The sequence below is a fragment of the Triticum dicoccoides genome, chromosome 3B (assembly GCF_002162155.2).
Source record: "Triticum dicoccoides isolate Atlit2015 ecotype Zavitan chromosome 3B, WEW_v2.0, whole genome shotgun sequence".
Taxonomy (NCBI): domain Eukaryota; kingdom Viridiplantae; phylum Streptophyta; class Magnoliopsida; order Poales; family Poaceae; genus Triticum; species Triticum dicoccoides.
Window position 1 is genome coordinate 755,616,522 of NC_041385.1, and position 19,578 is coordinate 755,636,099.

The following is a 19,578-nucleotide window of genomic DNA, read 5'->3' on the forward strand; positions in this document are numbered from 1 at the left end:
GTCTTCTTAGTAACTGATCATCCTCAGCCAAAACTCATGCCCATTAGCAATGTGCATTTCCCGTACCGCAAATCAAACACTTGGCTGCTTATTCATGTTTGAGCATCGATCGGTCTCCTCGTGAGAATCTTATGTTGTGATTTTCTTCCTAGCACCTACCTGGGGAGTGCCCAACCCACTAGACATACCTAGGCCACCCAGAACACATGGCAACGCCACGGTCACGCGGTGACCACGCGGCGGGCATGCGAGTTTACGTGCTCTAGAGTTGGGGCCCTCGGCCACCGCCCAAACCTCGACGTATCGCCACCAAACCATGTATTTATGATTGAATAGGTACTTATGTAACTAGAAATGATTTTTGGAAAAAATAAATAGCAAACTATGAGGCAGCTGCAGTTCAAATTTGACCCGCTTCCACCTGAATCGGCGGAAATTTGTCTTTTTCACGAGAGGTGGATCAAAAATTTTTGCACCCAACCATTTTGTCAATTGTGCATTAAATATGTCCTAGTATTTTAGAAAATTGATTTGGTCCAATTTTGCAACAATAATTTGGGAGGTCCTTCACAAAAAAATCTCCTTTTGGGCACTCGGAAAATGAAAAATGGTTTTTTCGTCCAAAGAAAATGAAAACTTCCTTAGGCAACATTGTTTGCCATTCCAATATGCACCCTTGTGCACAATATGAGATCATTTGAACAAACTATGCCAGGCTCGGCTACAAGATGCAGCTGGTGATGAAGAGCGGCAAGTACACGCTCGGCTACAAGACCGTCCTCAAGACGCTGCGCAACTCCAAGGGTATGGATCTTTTTGTCACTGTTGTTTAATTTATCGTTGTGGCTGATCTGCTAGTTCCTTTGTCTGCTGGATCCGAAGGGTAGTACTATAACATACGCTCGGGACCGTGTTAATTCCTGAGATTCGTGATTAGCTTTTGTAGAATGAGGTGGTTAATATCTGTTTTGTGGCTGTTAATTGCTTGTTGTACTTATTTGTGACATAAGTTGAACTATGTACATATTTGCTTCACGTGTGTAGTTCCTAGAATTGAAACTTTTAGTTCGTAGAATTGGGACTGAAGTTTACCTCATTGACATGCTTTTGCCGTGCCTTAGAGGTGAATGCATTGTCTGAGGCAATTGCATCTTTGTTGGGTAGTCTGGAGTTTAAAACTGGTATAGCAAGATGGATTTTGCTTGCCATTTAGGGCATTTGTAGATAGTTTTTCTCTAATTTTGCTATGTTCATGGTCGCGCTTGCCACTGCCCTCTCCTCAAGGGCATGTATCATTTTTTAAACTCTGCTATCTTTTCCCAAGTCTTTATTATCTTGCCTAGCCTTGTACTGATATGTATTGTTTGCTGCTAATTACCCAAGAGCCATGGGTTTTGCTTCAGCAATGGCAGACCAAAGTTATTCCTTGTGGACAACACAAATTCTACAGAGCTTACTAACCATTTCGCAATGATGCTCTGGTATATGGCACTTGCAGGGACAACACAAATTCCATTTGTTTTTTTGTTCTTTGTTTTGATTGATGTGCGTTCATTACCAATTCCTGAGGATGATTTGTGTTCCTCATGGCAATTAGTCTCGGACACTACAAGCTATTCTCTGTTGTGTGGTATATCCTGATTGGTGGCATTCTCAGTGCCAACTTATCCTGGAAACGACACATACATTCATATGCAGTCCTCTGTTATTTTTCTTTTCTGTGTGTTAAATGATCTAAATGTGCGGACCAAATGATCTCATAGTTTAAATGCACCATAGTTTTGGAGAACCTTGGTACATTTACATGCACACGCACACACATTTGACTGCTGACTGTTTGAATTATTGGAATGTGGGGGTTGGTCTGTTTATTCCCATGCTCTTTGCTGGTTTTATTTGTTCTTAATTTTTAGCCCACCACAGCTTGTACTTTTCTCAAACAAAGTGATAACAAAATTTACTGTGTATATCTTTTTAGGGAGTCCCTATACAGGTTATTATTCATGTCAATTTTATGATCAAATTCGAGATATACTTACAATGAGTATTTGTGTTTGGCATCTGCCATTCGCTGGCTCAGTGGTGCAAGATGGCTTGATGCTAATATCTTTGTGATTAGTTAGTAGTTAATGTACTTATCTTCATGTGTTATCCTTAGTATTGAGACATGTGAACACACACACTATCTCTGAACCACTTCTTCTCTGTTTACCAAATTGCAATATGCAGGGCTTCCTAGTCTGAGTTTCTAGCGACGACTAATTCATAGTTTCAGACTGAATCTCCATTTGCCTCTGATCTGAGCATGTGATTGACAAAAAGTGCCTTTTCCTAATTTTAGCGTTACTCTAAAAGTCTGAACCTGTTTGAATCACAACTTTCCTTTGTCTTCATTACTCAGGGACTTTGAAACTTCCCTTGTTATTTAGCCTCATATACTGGATGCTACTCGTTTTCTGTTCAAGCCCAATTACCCAACCGATGCTATAGTATAGGGCTCATGTTGATGCTATAGTATAGGCATGTTAGCTATCTGTATGTAATCTAACTTGCACAGTGTGTGTGTGTGGCATGCAGGGAGGTGGTGATCAGGTGAACAACATATCCCTGGAAGAGCTCATGTGTGTAGTGGGAACCGGAGAAGGAGGGCTGCTTGCAAACTGCAACATCTTCATGTACATGTTAGGTCCCGGTGTCCTCCTTCTTCCTCCGTGGATTAGCTTATGTACGTGATATTGTTTGGGTCTGTGGCACACTTCCTGCATTTAGGTCTCCCTAGCAAAGGCAATCTGTTGCACACTTCTGGCTCACGTAGTATAATGCTTGGATCTGTGCACAAATTCACAAGTTTGGATGCATCATAGAACTTGTGGTGATGTTGTTTAGATTGCAGCAAGCAAGAATTATGCTGTCATTCTCTTGCACTCTGCTAAGCAGCTCTTGTTTACCTTAAATGCAACTATTGGTGCACTTGTTAAATGCCATTATTTGTGATGTTTGCTTCCTTTGCATGCATGGTTATACAGTTTGGTGCCCCCATGGCCTGAAATACATTGAATTGTGGGCCTCTGCTTGATATCTTGTTGCTTAGGGTTTTGTTTTGGGGTTTGTTAATGTACTCGTGCTTAATAGACTGCACCACAAAGGTCACCCTCATATGGATAATGAATCATTATCCTTTTTCTTGTATACTTGAGATGTTCCTAACGAATAATTTACTGGACAAACAATCTTGTTTGCAGTAAGAATTCTAGCATGCCAAAATCTATTGTCTATGTATGCTTCGGTTAATATGGACCTGAATGTCAAGGGCTAGCCAACCTGCTTAGCTATATTAACATAACAGAAACAGTACACAACCAGCCAGCTCGTGTTTGCATTGCTACCACATCGGCTATCTAGATGCGATTGACTAAGGGCTAGTCAACACATTTTACAGCATTCTGTGTTGTAGCCAAACACTTGCTCTGTATCCTGAATACTCTAAAAAACTCTGTTAAATTAAAACCATGGTATTGCGTACCTGCCAATTAAATTACCGCAATTTTTAATACTTTGTTTTATTTGATACTTTGCTGTTAGATTTACTTTTATTTTGTTCCTAAACATTTTGTTCTACAATGTGCAGATGCTGGCCTTTCATTCAGGACAAAAAAGTGGGATGAAGCATAGTTTTACCTCATTGAGCTAGTTCTGGGAGTAACGAAGTCCTTGTAACAGAACTTGTATGTGTGCTAGTTCTGGGAGCTACTTCATTGGAATAATGTTGATCCTCTAGCAGAACTTGTAGGGCTCCTATGATAGACTCATGTGATAGACTTGGGCTGATACACTTGGGTTGTATGTGTGTTATCTGATTGTAAACTTGATGCTGATCACATTTGTATGTGTGTTATATGATGTAGCACTTTGATGGTTGATAATATTTGAAGTACTTCGTGTGTTTTCTGTGTGCCAATTTAAATACCAGGTATTTATTTGCGTGAAATAAAAAATGAAGAATATTGCCCTGATGGCTAGGACCCAGTACTAGAACCTGACAATGGGGGACCCACCTGACTAGTGAACCCAATTTAGAAAAAAAGAAAAAAAATGAAATTGTTGAGACAAAAAGGCCATGGGCCAAAAATAAAAAGGCTGCAATGTTGGGCTTGGTCCATGAAGCTGACAAAAAATTCACATGAAAAAAATATAGAAAGGCCGAATTCTTGGGCTAGGCCCATGTAGAAAACCGAATTGGACCGGGCTGAATCTTGTGCCACATTAGCTTGCCACGCTGGATGCCTACGTGGCCTGGGGAGGTTGCTAGTGACCAAAACGCCATAGTGGACATATTTTGGTCATAAATGTCTTCGACCATTCCAGAAGAAAGGTCGCTATAGTCAGTTTATGACCGCCAGCTTTTGACCTTCTGTTTTTGGTCAGAAAAAGGTCGCAAAATGAAAAACCATGACCTTTCAGTGACCAATAGTGGTAGTCACAAGTTGACATATTTCTTGTAGTGATCGATCGCTCAGGTTCAGTAACGCGTAGCCTGCAGTGCAATCGCTCGGGTTCAGTTAGAGCCCAACGCCTCGCTCGGGTTCAGTTAGAGCCAACGCCTCGCACACACGCGTGTACGTGTACGAGAGAAACGCGCATCGCTCGGCCCCTAACCTCCCATCGTAACCGGGAACTCGCCGAAATTTTCCTTGCGCTCGCTTCTACCATGGTTTTTTCCGTCATGGACGGCCCAAAGAATGTCATGCAGCTTCGTCTCCGGCCCGCCCAAGACGAAAACCCCATTTTCTGTCATGATTTTTTGTCATTGAAGTGGGAGCCCACCACATCTATGATGATACCGGGTTTTGTCACAATTGTCGTCATAGAAGTGTCATAAGCATGATAGGATTTTTTTTCTTTCGGTCCAAAATGTCACGGATGTGTCTTTTTTTGAAGTGAGGACACATTCTAATGTGCTAGAGGACTTGAAACCAGATTTCAGGCCATCATCAGATGAAGAAGATACTGGGTTGCTATTGGATAGTGAAGATGATCAATTTGAGCCACTAGCATTTGTCTTACCAAAAGGAAGGAAGAGTAGGGACATGAAAAGGCCAGCAAGGATATGGTACAATGAAAAACTAGAGCAACCACATCAACAGCTGTGTATGCACATGTGTTTCACAAACCAGCAGCAATTCAGAGATGCTCTGTTGAGCTTGCACATTACACAGGCCAAAATAGGTATCATAGAAACTCAGACAAAACGATAATTGTTGAATGCAAACAAGAGCATTGTCAGTTCTTCATAGTTGCAGCAGTTATCAAAGGGGAGAAGACATTTACAATAAAAAAATGAGGCTGCACCACACTTGCCCTAGCACTACAGAGACATCAAGGGTTAGTGCAAAGTGGCTTGCACAGACATATGAGTCACTGTTCAGGTCTGATCCAAACACAAGTATTTTGACTCTGATTGACAATTGCAATGAGAAGTATGGTGTTGATGTGCCCAAGCACATGGCCTATAGGGCCAAAAACCTTGCTGTAGAGGCTGTTTTAGGAGAGCACAAGAAACAGTATCCCAGGCTAAGGGATATGAAGGAAGAGAAGGTATGAATGCATCCTCTTGTTTATCTTAATGCAAATTTGGTCCTTATACTATGATGTCAGTAGCTTAGTATGATATGTTATGTCAACAGGGCCTACTAAATGCAATTAATCAAGTATTTCCAAACTGCCACCAAAGATTTTGCCTTGGACACTTGTATGCAAACTTCCAGAATGCTGGGTTTAGGGGGGAAGATCTTAAGAAATGCATGGATAATGCTAGTTATGCTTATAACCAATACAAGTTTGGCATTACAATGAATGATCTAAAAAATGAGAGTGAGGAAGCTTGGAAGTGGCTGAGTGGAATACCTGCAAGATTCTGGGCTAGGCATGCTTTTGACACAAACTGTAAGACAGACATGGTTGTTAGCAACCTATCTGAGGTATTCAACAAGTACATCCTTGATTTTAGGAAAAAAACCTATTATGACTATGATTGATGGTATTAAGAATAAGCAGATTGTGAGGTGGCATGGGAATAGAGAGAGTGGAAAGGCGGCCCTGTGGGAGATCACACCCCATTATGCTGAGAAGTTAGAGGTGGAAAAGGAAAGGGCCAGATTCTATAAACCCATTCAAGCTGGTGTTAATCTATGGCAAGTAACCAGTGGGCAGCAAACACATGATGTCAACTTGGCACTTCATACATGTGGTTGCAGAAAGTGGGACCTGAGTGGGACAGCATGCAACCATGCAATATCAGCAATTAACAAGGCAAAAAGGTTCCAGAGGACTATGTGTGCAAATTCTTCAAAAAACCATTTTACCTAGCAGCTTATGAACCAATGATATATCGTGTTCCTGCTGAACATGATTTTACAAAGACAATAGGACCAGACATAGAGCCACCTAAATTTCATGTGAAGAAGGGAAGAAAGAAAGAAAAGAGGATAAAGGGCAGATTTGAGGTTCCAAAGCCAAAGGAGAGTTCAAGAATGGCAACATAACATGCAGCAACTGTGGGCTGCAAGGCCATAGATACACCAGCTACAGCAAACAATTGAAACCAGAGTTGGCTTTGAGAAAAAAATAAGCATGTGGTAAGCACCTTGTTAACCACTACTATGTTTTGTATTTATTGTATGTTTCCTTCTCTTCATGTTTCCTTCATTTTTGCAAGGCATCTAGAAGATCAAGGAATGTTGATGAATCACAGACTACACCAACAAGAGGAGAGGCTGCACCAGCAAGGGCACAGGTTGCACCAGCAAGAGGAGAGGCTGCACCAGCAAGACCACAGGCTGCACCAAGAGCACAGGCTGCACCAAAAGCTGGTGCAAGGCATGGTGCTGCAAGGCATTCAAGGCCTTTCTCTGCACCAAGAGCTGCTGCTGGGGCTTCCACTTCTGGTGCTTCCACTTCTGCTGGCCCTACAACTCATACTGGATGGATGTCCTTTTTTACTGCAAGTGGAAATACCTGAGTGTCATGTGTCATGTTTCTAAACTATGGCAGTTATGCCCAAGAGATGAGGGGGCAAGTTATGTATGTTTCAAACCAGTTATCATTTTGGGTTGACATGCTTTCTGGTGGAGTACTCTTTCTACTATGTATGAGTCATGTTTCTAAACTATGTCAGTGATGCCCCAAGAGATGAGGGGCAAGTTAAGTCTGTTTCAAAACAACCATTATTTTGGTTTGACATGCTATCTGTTAGAGTACTCTTTTTGTTATTAGTCATGAATCTAAACTATGTCAATTATGCCCCAAGAGATGAGGGGGTTATGTGTGTACTCTTTCTGTTATTTTGGTCTTTAGGGGTTGTCGACGTCGACGGAACCGAACATAGCTAAAGGTTTAGTCTTTAGGAGTTGTCGACGTCGACGGAACCCAACATAGCCAAAGTTTTAGTCTTTAGGGGTTGTCGACGACGACGGAACCCAAAATAGCCAAAGTTTTAGTCTTTAGGGGTTGTCGACGTCGACGGAACCCTAAGCCAAAGGTTTAGTCTTTAGGGGTAGTCGACGTCGACGGAACTCAAAATAGCCAAAGTTTTAGTCTTTACGGGTTGTCGACGTCGACGGAACCCAACATAGCCAAAGTTTTAGTCCTTAGGGGTTGTCGACATCGACGGAACCCAACATAGCCAAAGGTTTAGTCTTTAGGGGTTGTCTACGACGACGGAACCCAAAATAGCCAAAGTTTTAGTCTTTAGGGGTTGTCGACATCGACGGAACCCAAAGCCAAAGTTTTAGTCTTTAGGGGTTGTCGACGTCGACGGGACCCAAAGCCAAAGTTTTAGTCTTTAGGGGTTGTCGACGTCGATGGAACCCAACATAGCCAAAGTTTTAGTCTTTAGGGGTTGTCGACGTCGACGGAACCCAACATAACCAAAGTTTTAGTCTTTAGGGGTTGTCGACGTCGACGAAACCCAACATGGGTAAAGTTTTAGTCTTTAGGGGTTGTCGACGTCGACAGAACCCAAAATATATCTCACTACATCCATCTATGAAAGCCTAAAAGATGATAAAACTTCATAACTTTACCATTCTATGAAGCATCTATGCAAGCAAGATAATTCCAACTAAAAGATCCATACATAACATAGCCATAATAGATTCTTACAACAACATACTGGAGTTCAACATAATTCATAACTTAAAGCAACATACTTAATAGATTCTTAAAGAACCATAATTCAAACTAACAGATCCATATAGACATACAGAACAGATCCATTGATACTACTTCACAAAAGGTCAGCTTAGCAGCCTCTTCATCTTGTTCATTCATCCAAGATGGCCTGGATCCCCTTCATATTCTGCTTGTTCTTCTCCTCTGCCTTCAACAGATTAGCAATCTGAAGCTTGAGTTGAGCCCTATCTTTAGTGAGTTTGTCATGGCCCTTTTTCAGATCACCCATGTGATCCTTCGACTGGTGATTCTCTTGGATGAGCTTATCATGTCCCTTTTTCATATCAACAATGTGATCCTTCAGCTGGAGATTATCTTGGGTGGGATTTTCCTGAGACTGGGTGAGTTCAGCATCCTGCTTCAACTTGAGATTTTCTTGGGTTAGCTTCTCCACAGACTTAGTTAGTTCAGCAACCTGGAATTGCAAGTTCCTCATGTCTGCACTAAGCACTTCCTTTTCTTTCAAATGGTTGAACTTCAGGTTCCTGATGACAGTGCCTTGGGCTTTTGTCAGGTTCATAAGGACTTCATACTTCCCTTGTAGCTTGAAGATCTCTGCCTCTTTCTTCTCCATCTCTGTCTTCATATCTAAGACAACTGAGTTGGTCACCTCAGCATTCCTCTCCTCTGCACTCTTAGATTGCAAATATCTGAAATCCAGCACCCTATCCTCTTGGGCATTCAAAAGTTCATGAACATCTTCAACTAATTTGTCATAGTTGGCCTCCAATTTATTTATTTTCTTCTGTCAAATGGTGAATAGTGAGTGAACTCTCCAGGTTATCCTTCCTCCTATCACTCTTGCTATCTTGATACATTTCCCATAGCTTCAACAATGCATTTTGCATTGTAGGAGGCCACTCTGGGTCAACCCATTGAACAGAACCACAGTTCTGACCTTCCTGCAATATATCCAGCACCTATGTTTGTTAAAGAATAGAGTAATATGATCTTAAATAAAGAACTAAAGAACTAAAGAACAATAGAGCTAACTAATTGTATTTCAATAATATACTACAATAATCAATGACCTAGAGAACAACACAACATGTGCACTGCAACCCAATCAAATATCCACTTTATTTAATCATTACAAAAAGTACAACAACTATAAAGCAGTAAACTATCAGGATCAAAGCTTAAACAATGTTGTGCACTAGAAACTAAGCTCCTGACCACATATAAAATTAACAGATGCCTACTCCAATGATCAACATCAGTGCATCAGTACTACTAATTGGATAAAGAATGGCAATCACAAGAACAGAATCTTACTTGGGGGGCTACTACTAACTGTGGGGCTACTACTAACTCATTTTAATACAAAGACATAGAAAGTGCAGAATCTTACTTTAAGAGGACAGGCTAAGAACCTCCTGCCCGTCTCAAATCCCTCAAAGGCTACACGCCTCTCACATGGCAGCCCATGCTGCTCGCAGGGAACAATGGTCCAGTCTCAATGCCCATGTAGTCTTTGTCTTCAATGCTGGCAGGGATCTGCGGGAGCAAAATGAACCAAAACCCCCCAAATCAAATTCAAATCCCCAAAGCAGGAACCCTAACCCTAACCCTAGCTACACCACTCACCCGGTACAGCATGCTGTCGTTGTCGGAGGAGTTCATGTACTGCAGGCTGGAGTAGTCGTCGCTGCTCTCATCCTCGTGAACCATGGCGCGGTGGCGGTGGGGGAATGCGCGGCGGTCGGCGGTCGGCGGCGAATCGGCGGGCGAGAGCTCGAGCGGGGTGAGGGCTAGGGTTCATGGGGAATGAGTGAGTTGGGTTCGAGGGAGTTGGGTTCGACCAGGTAGACCGGCCGAGCCGGTTCGGCAGCGTGCGAACTGACTGGTGGGGTCGGGTTGTCAGATACAGCGTCAATACAGAGTTATACGCGACTTAGCCCGTATTGCAATGACTAGCCTCAAACGTGGTACCGACTTGTAAAAAATCTAAATAGTGATACTGATCCGTTACAACTGACCCAAGTGTGATAATTCCATGCAATTAACTCACCATCAAGAGAAGAGCGGTGGTGTTGCACTCTCGGCAACTTTGTCGTGTATGTGACGGAATTTGGGGCTCTCTTGGTGGCGGCCGCTGTCTGGCTTTCGCACCAAGGTGTAATCCTCGCCGTGTGCTAACCAACGGGCCCAGTATAGTGAGGTAACTATTGTGCAGCAAGTCAGGGCCGGCCCATAGGCGGGGCAACGGGGCGACCGCCCTGGGCCCCTGGGAGGTAGGGGCCCCGGCCTAGGTAGTAGTACAGTATAGACGTACTATGATATTTCTTCTTTCGATCCAGAAAAAACAAGGCCCAAGCCCACCACGTAGCTAGCACTCACGGACCGAAATAATCGATGGATTCGCTACGCTGCTGCAGCATTCATCGACCTCCTCGGCTCTAGTCTCCTCGCCTCCTCCCCCAAATTCTCCAATCCCCAGAGAACAACGCCGCCGCTCCCGTGCACTTCCCAATTCGAGGCGCCGCTCCTTGCATCTATTAATGGAGATCAATGGTGCTATTCCCTTCCCAATCATCTCTCTTTGCATCCTCGACATTCCCCATCAGAGATGGTACGTCTACCTCCTTCCCCTAATCAAGTATTCTTTTGATTCGCTGTTAAATAGCCTGGTGCTCCTCCTCTGATGGCTCCAACCGAAATCTCCAATCCTTCTCTTTCAGGAAGATCTGATCATCATATTCAGAAACAACAAGATCTGATCATCATATTCAGGAAGCTTTGAAGACGTTTTCTTTGGGTGAAGACATCGAGTGACGAACAGATTGGAGAGAATAGAAACTAATGTAAGTTCTCTTGCATTAACATTATATCTCATGATAACACAAACACTTCAAGTTGCTACCAGTTTTGACAAGGTTTTCACACTTAGAAGAGCAAGATGATAGTCTCTTTGTGCCACTCAAGGGCAATATTTTGTAGAATTATATTGTTTCCATACTATTATGATATAGTAGTTCTCTAGATCATTACAAATAAATAATTTGTGGCATGTGCTTTTTAGTTCAAAGACCATCAATCTATGCTATCTACTAAATTCCTTTCAAAATACAATATATTCTGAATTTTTATTTCTTCACAAGGGCCCCATTTTGTCGTCTCGCCCCAGGGCCCCGAATATGTATGGACCGGCCCTGGTCATGCAGGTGCAAGTGTTGAGGCGGTCGGCGACAATGGTCAAACACGTCGCGGAAAAGGCACCGTCACGTGCAATGTAAGAACTTGATTGTTTGGTGTGGCGCCGAGGGACCAGACGCGGAAACATTAGTTTTTTCGATGCCACCAGAGCAATACATTTTTTTTGTATAGATCTAAAACATTGTTTCTACACATGTTTAACATTTTTTTCAAGAGTATGCCAAAGACGTACCGTATTTTTATAGAAGAAAGAGGCAATTTTTACAAGAGACTTGACGGATGCGAACATCGTCACGTTTACACCAACTCCAACGGAGGAAGAAAAAACCTACTCTCTCAGGAATCTAGCTAAACCCACAACTCCTACCCCGGCAAGTTTCCATAACTTGATATCCTCAAGAATTTGGTGCACTAGATTAGCCGGCGTTCTGATCTGGACGACCCGATTTAAAACCCTCGCGTTCCTTTGCTTTCATAGCTGCCATGCTATCGCAATGATGAAGGAGTTGAGACCTCGCTTGTCCAACCCCTGTAAAGTAACCCGTGTCCTTCCCCACCATTCCATGAAGGAATCATCATGGCTCGGTATGTGTAAGTTGACTTGCAAGTACTCAGAAGCATCCGTGTCATACTTGCCTTGCAAAGACACATTGTGCCAAGATGTGATCCACGTTATCCTCCTCATTGCAACACGTGTAGCACGCTGAAGGAGCGTCCTGCAACCCGTGCCGCGCCCTCCGATCAGACGTCCATAGCCGGTTTCGCGAAGCCAACCAAGTGAAGATTTTGCACTTGAGGGGCGCCCAGCTACGCCAGATGCGCTTGGCTGTGGCAGAACGCGTCAAACCCTGACATAGTCGACTATTTCTTAAATGCATGTTTTGATGTCTATTCTATTTTCAAGATAATGTTTCAAATGTGTACAAAAAATGTGCAATGTGTATGAAAATAACATACATCAAAACATGCATTTAAAAAATATTAATTATGTATTTGAAATTTCTTAAACATGTATACAAGTAATGTTTTAGATGTACAAAAAATGTAAAAAGTACTCCAAACATGTACCAAAAAATGTTAAACTAGTATAAAAAGAATGTTTCAGATGTATACAAAAAATGTATAATCTGTATAAAGAAAGATAGACATCAAGACATGCATTTGGAAAAAATGTTAATTAATCATGTGTTTAAAAAATGTTAAACCATATTAAAAAAATTAATGTTTCAGATGTATGCAAAAAAAAGTAAAATGTGTAGAAAACTTAGAAATCAAAACATGCATTTGAAAATTGTTAAAACAGTATAAAAATAATATTCATATGTATACAAATAATGTACAATGTGTATAAAATAGAATAGACATCAAAACATGCATTTAAAAAATAGTCGACTATGTCAGGGTTTGACGCGTTCTGCCACAGCCAAGCGCATCTGGCGTAGCTGTGCGCCCCTCAAGTGCAAAATCTTCACTTGGTTGGCTCCGCAAAACCGGCTATGGACGTCTGATCGGAGGGCGCGGCACGGGTTGCAGGACGCTCCTTCAGCGTGCTACACGTGTTGCAATGAGGAGGATAACGTGGATCACATCTTGGCACAATGTGTCTTTGCGAGGCAAGTATGGCACGGATGCTTCTGAGTACTTGCAAGTCAACTTACACATACCAAGCCATGATGATTCCTTCATGGAATGGTGGGGAAGGACACGGGTTACTTTACAGGGGTTGGACAACCGAGGTCTCAACTCCTTCATCATTGCGACAGCATGGCAGCTATGAAAGCAAAGGAACGCGAGGGTTTTAAATCGGGTCGACCAGATCAGAACGCCGGCTAATCTAGTGCACCAAATTCTTGAGGATATCAAGTTATGGAAACTTGCCGGGGTAGGAGTTGTGGGTTTAGCTAGATTCGTGAGAGAGTAGGTTTTTTCTTCCTCCGTTGGAGTTGGTGTAAACGTGACGATGTTCGCATCCGTCAAGTCTCTTGTAAAAATTGCCTCTTTCTTCTATAAAAATACGGTACGTCTTTGGCATACTCTTGAAAAAAATGTTAAACATGTGTAGAAACAATGTTTTAGATCTATACAAAAAAAAATGTATTGCTCTGGTGGCATCGAAAAAACTAATGTTTCCGCGTCTGGTCCCTCGGCGCCACACCAAACAATCAAGTTCTTACATTGCACGTGACGGTGCCTTTTCCGCGACGTGTTTGACCATTGTCGCCGACCGCCTCAACACTTGCACCTGCATGACGCACCAATACGAAAGGAAGCCGAACATGCCTAATTAATTGTTTGGCATATTGAAGTTTTTCATGAATTCGCCAGCGAAAGTGGCGGCAAACAGAGAATTGATGCAAAACCGTGGTAACTAGTAACCTATTAAATTCATAAAACCCCATGATGCTTTAGTACATCAAGTAGATGCGACAAAAACTATTAAGCTGGTCCATAAATTAGTATGACTAATAAGCCTAACATGAAGCTAGCTAATACAAAGTCCAGCCACTCAATCTTGTCAAGAAAACAACATTTATTTGCTTCTTCATTAAGAAAGGAAAAGAATCAGGAACTGTAACGAAATAAGTATTCAGTAACATAGATAGATACATGGTAACATGGATGATTGTTAAAGATAGCTAGATAGAAACATGAAGCAAGACAGACGACTCGATCTTCCCAGTTGGATTAATTCAAGCGTGAAGTTCCCCTCAGAGAGCGACCAGGCGCCTCGCCTGTTCCTCGTAGTCATACGGAACACTGGAATCGCTGCCGTAGTTCACGAATTCTATAGCGGGGTCTCGCTTCTTCTCCAACTCTTCCCACCTCGCCCTGGTCTCTTCCTGGATCTCAGCCCTGTCGGTGAAGTAGTCGTCGTCCACCTTAGCCCTTCTCGAACAGCTCGTCGCGGATCTGTGCCTGGTACTTCACGAAGTCGTCGTGGACCCTCTGGGTACGGACGGCGGATTCCCTGTACATCCGCCTTCTATCCTCGAGCCACTCCTCCGTCACGCCCATCTTCTCCGCCATGTTGCTGTCGCCCCGGAGGAAGTTGGGCAGGACAAATTCCTCGGGCTTCTCTGTCGGCATGGCCAGGATGTAACTGACGTGCTGGGCGGGCATCCGCTTCTTCTTGCCGGTGGTTGCGCCGGCAGGCGGGCCGGACTCGGCGTCGCACTGGAATTCCGTCTGAATCGCCGTGTCGATGATCAGCGACGTTGTCTTCTCGCCGGAAACATCCACGTCGGCCATTGCTCCTCGGCTCCTGTGGATCGGTTTGCGGGTCTTGATCGATTGGGGGTGGCGAGGAGGATCGATCTCGCGCAATTATATGGAGGAACGGAACGAAACTCCTAGACATACTCGGACCCCAACTCCAGTAACCGACCGGATCGGAGACGACTGCAACTGGGCCGGCCCACCTCTGTTTGTTTCTATATTTTTTTCTGGCAAACTATTAGACGCCCGTTGGCGTGTCCAGGCCACGCCCGCAGCAGACCAGTTCGGGGACTCGCTTTATCTCAAAAAAAAAAAAAAAGTTCGGGGACTCGCTGCTCGCCGGACCTCCTCTTCGGCGCCTTCACGGTGCTAGCCATGGCGGCACAGACTGCTTCCTACACCGGCGAGCGAGCTGCCGACACTCTCACCGGCTTCTGCATCGACTAATTTGGTCAAAGTCAGAGATCCCAGCCTCCCAGTGCCATGTCATCAAATCATGTCCTAAAAACAGCGGAAGGTTCAAAACAACTGGGATCAAAAAGGTCGGAGTACAGATTTCAGGGATTTAGACGTCGAGGTTTATTTTAGTCGAGCTCTACAAGTTTAAGGTTTATTTCAGACTTCACTCCTTAGCGGGCGCTCACGCAGGAGCCTCGCGTGGGCCGTCCCAGCTAGCACGCTCCCCTTCTTCGATCGCTCGCTCCTTCCCTTCGTCATTCGTTAGTTTTTTTTCCTGTTCGTCCCTTCGTTCACAAAACTGAAAAACACATCGATCTGAAAAAATTACGAATTTGAAAAAAATTCACAAATTTGAAAAAGATCATCAAATCTAAAAAAAGTTAACCAAATTTTGAACAAAACTGAAAAAAGTTCATCGGGTTTGAAAAAAAAGTTCACCGGATTTGAAAAAATTTCATCGTATTTGAAAAAAGTTCATCAAATTTGAAAAAAGTTCTGCGGATTTTGATAAAAGCTCATCGAATTTGCAAAAAGTTCACCGAATTTGAAAAAAGTTCATCAAAACTTGAGAAACATTTTGAAAAAATTTCACCAAAAAATTCATAATTTTGAAAAAAGTTAACAGATTCTGAGAAACATTTCGTGGATTTAAGAAAAAAAGAGATACTAAATGAAAAAAGAAAAGAGAAAAAGGAAGTGAAAGAGCGTTAGTAGTCGCAAGAGATGTTGTTACCGTGGTGGTTACTGCGCTCCATGTAGGTCAAGCTTGATGCAGGATCGAATTACCTTTGCCCGCGCATTTTTTGTGCAGGTTTTCAATGAAAAAACCTACTAAATGGGCCGGCCCAGCGCTGACGGCAGGTGTGCGCCGGTTTGCGGAATACAAAGAATCGGGCGCATAAGGCGCCAAATAGGAACCAGCCTCGCCGCTCCCTCTTTCGTTGGTTGCTCTGCTGCTGTAACTTTATACTCCAAAAACAATTTGTTACAGTTGTTTGTGTGGTTTTTTTCTTTCATTTTTCCCTTTTAATTTTGGTTCTTTTTTGTTTTTATTTATTTCCTTGTTCGGGGTTGTTTTTTCTTCTATTTTTCCTTCTTCACCTTTTCCTTTTATTAGGTTTCTGTACATATACATATTTTACACACGATGAACAGTTTTTATATACGTTTTTTGCAAAAAAAAACAATTTTTCAATACACAATTGAACTTTTCTTAATATATGATAAATATGTTTTCATATATAGTGGACTTTGTTTTAATTTATGGTGAGCTTTTGTAATAGACACAAAACTTTTTGTAGTATACACTATACTTTTTAATTATAATATTAATTCGGAGAAAGCTAGGAGCAAGGGAGAGAGGAAGAAGTGAGGGAGATCTGGGAAGAAGAAAGTGTCTGATCACTCTATATGTACATTGAGCTAGTGATGTCGTATATATTAGTGGTGTGCGGGCGAAATTGTATGCCATTAATAATCAAATCACTAGCAGCGTGCAAAGTAGACACACACAACTAGTAACTGGGGCTCCACATCACATATACTTGTGGTGTGTCATAACATGCGACACACCACTACTACATATTACTAGTAAAACGCCCGTGCATTGCTACGGGCTATAATACATATAAGAATCAGACAAATGATTCAACTCGTCTTCAAGGACTAAGCTTATTTTTACCTCATAGGTCGCGCGTGTTCGCACATCAAACGGATGTGAGTGAGCTCCCTAAAATTCAATAGTCTCGCCGGCCCGGTCTTCCAAAATCCAGCCATTAACGAGAAATGTGGTTGTTCCAACTATCCGTCATGTTATGTCAACACGTGGTCCCAAGACAAAAAACCCACCCCACACGCATCCTTCTCTTTTTCCGTCGAGCCCTCCCCTTCCTGCTCGGTTTCCCGTCGTAGCAAGACATTTCCAATTGGAGCACCCTCCTTTGAAACTGGACAGATGCCGACCTCACACTCACCACACCGTACTTCCCCACGTACCGACGAGGAGTCCCCCACCCAACCGCCCCGCTCCTCGCCCTGATAACACCTCTCCCCCCGTTCATGTTGATCTAAGGAGAAGAAGCCATGCGCCACCCATGATGCACCCGAGCCAAGTAGGTAGATCCAATGTCTCGAGCCATTGTTACGTTGTAACATACAATTATATGTCGTGCGTTAACACAAAACAAAAATATGATGTTCATTATTGGGCATGCAACTGATATGCCACTGTGTTTGTTATTAACTCTTGAAGCAACCAACCAAGGATCTACCCTTTTATGCTAACCAAAAAATTAGATAACTTGATAAAAAAACCAGATCATGCATTTTGTTGCAAAGCCATCTCTAATGAAGTCCAATTTTCCTCATTTTTTGAAGTAGGAAAATTATTTTGCTTAGACAACCATAACTGAACAGACCAACCCAAAACCCTCGTCCCGCTCACTCTCAACCCTCTAAAGTAGGAAATCGTTGGTGCGTTGCAAATAACTTAGAATCACAAGGAATAGTAACCGAAACAACATGAGCCAACACCCAGCCTTCTATAGTTCTTCAACACTTTTTTGAATGGATGCTTCTAAGGACACATTTTTTAATGGATGCTTCTGATGGTATTGTATATGCAATCAGTGACAGCATGAGTAAATAATGCTTAAGATGATGGTGCACTTGACATTAGTTGCATTCCAAATGGGCCCTGATCGCATGTTGTGGTCAATTAAAAGAAATAGAATTATCCTGCTGTCAATGTTGCTGGAAGATCAAGATTTACATGTACACAAAATACATATATGAGAGAAGTTTTGGCATCTCAAAGACTCTTACTGCTTTTATGTTAGCCTTGCATCTCTCAAATCTTACAGTGATTTCCTTCATGGTAACCAATAATCACACACTCGATTAAACCAACATTTCTAATATATATTTACAGTGTACTGATATAGAAAAGATCTTTTTTAAAAGAGATGATGTTACAGAAGAGACTGAAAGGGAACTAAGACACATGTGCCAAACAACTTATGTTGTTGACTTTGGTCCACTGCCCTTGGGCATTTACGCATAATTCGGAACACAAAAACAGTGCTGTATTGGTAACATTCTTGAAAGAATAATTACTATTTTAAATAGTTCCATAGAGAAAAACTAAGATGCTGAGAAAAACACAATTTCCTGATCCACCAGAAGTGCTTTCGGACATCCGAAAAGATTTGATTCCAGAAGGAACGGAACAATTCACATGTACTTACGTCATAAGAACATAAAGTTAACTAATATCCATATGGGGTAGAACTAAAATGCTTAATGATACCAATGCTGGAATTCAGAAATGTTGGCTGCAAGATGCTATCCAAAAGACAAAAAAAAACCCTGCTCAAATAGTTCGAGTGCACAATTCCTGGAGTAAGCAAGGAGCTAACCCCAGTTTTCTGCTCAAACTCTCGTGCCATGTACAGTGGGACATGGTTTTCAAAAAAACAAAATTTTCCATTATGATCCTGAGTACATTCTACTTCCAAAATATTATTGGTTACATGGACAGGGAGATGCTTCTGGTTGGGGAACTTTTGTGCATGTCTAGTGGCTGGGAAGAAAGGGCCAAAAATAAAACAAGCCATATATTTCTTTGAAACGCCTATGTCCGCACAAAGAATTATACTCAATTTATTTCACTTATTACTACATCACAATGAAAAGAACATGAGTCCAAAATAGTGAAATAGCATAGAGAAGTACTGCAATCAAAACATACAAGTGGTCATTGTAATCCACATTGATTCGATGAATGGAATACAAAATGTAAATCAAATATTATTGAAGGGGGGTTTGTTGACCTGGTAGCAATGATATCTTCCTATCAGAACCATGCGACTACAAAAAATCCTAATGTACTGAAAATACATCATGGGCAATTTCTTCAATAAACTAATATCAGATAAATGGCCTTCTCGACCAGCAATCTTCTCCTTGAGAATGTACCTGGGCACGTAAAGATACAAAATTACCGGTCAAATATCTACAACACAAACTGAACCGAATCAAAAGCAGTTTTGGCTAAAAACTTTGCTGATATCAAACTGCTATAAAACAAATGGCCTTTTGGACCAACATAGGAAAGAAGCATAGGTTACTAAATTTGGAATAGAAGAGCTCTTCATAAATCTAACAAACTAAACAAAATCAAAAGACCTAGAGCTATGGGGGCTCACCAAAGACATGGAGGCGATCAGTACCCAATGGCCATATGCAAGGCCGATGCAGCGAGGATAAAGTAAACAATATGCAGAAGTAGAATCTGTGGCTCGAGCAAGAAAATGAAAAATACTATCAAAAGGGGAAAACACAAACCTTGGAGGGAAATATGGGTTCACCAAGAAAATGGAGGCGAGCCGATGAAATCTCCGTCACTGCATGCGAACCTGAAGCAAATTAAATACAAATGTGCATCAAGATATATTAACATGTGACTTGGGATTTGCTTCATCATTCGCATCCAACACTTGAATTTGTAACCTTCAGGGG

The 19,578-nt window shown here is 42.2% G+C and overlaps 1 non-coding gene across 1 annotated transcript; it reads left to right on the top strand.

Annotated features, from left to right (window-relative positions):
• The first annotated feature begins 1,556 nt into the window (after nt 1–1,556).
• Nucleotides 1,557–1,690, top strand: LOC119283046. Its single transcript, XR_005139005.1, has one exon. It is a non-coding gene; the product is annotated as a small nucleolar RNA snoR80 (small nucleolar RNA).
• Nucleotides 1,691–19,578: the final 17,888 nt, after the last annotated feature.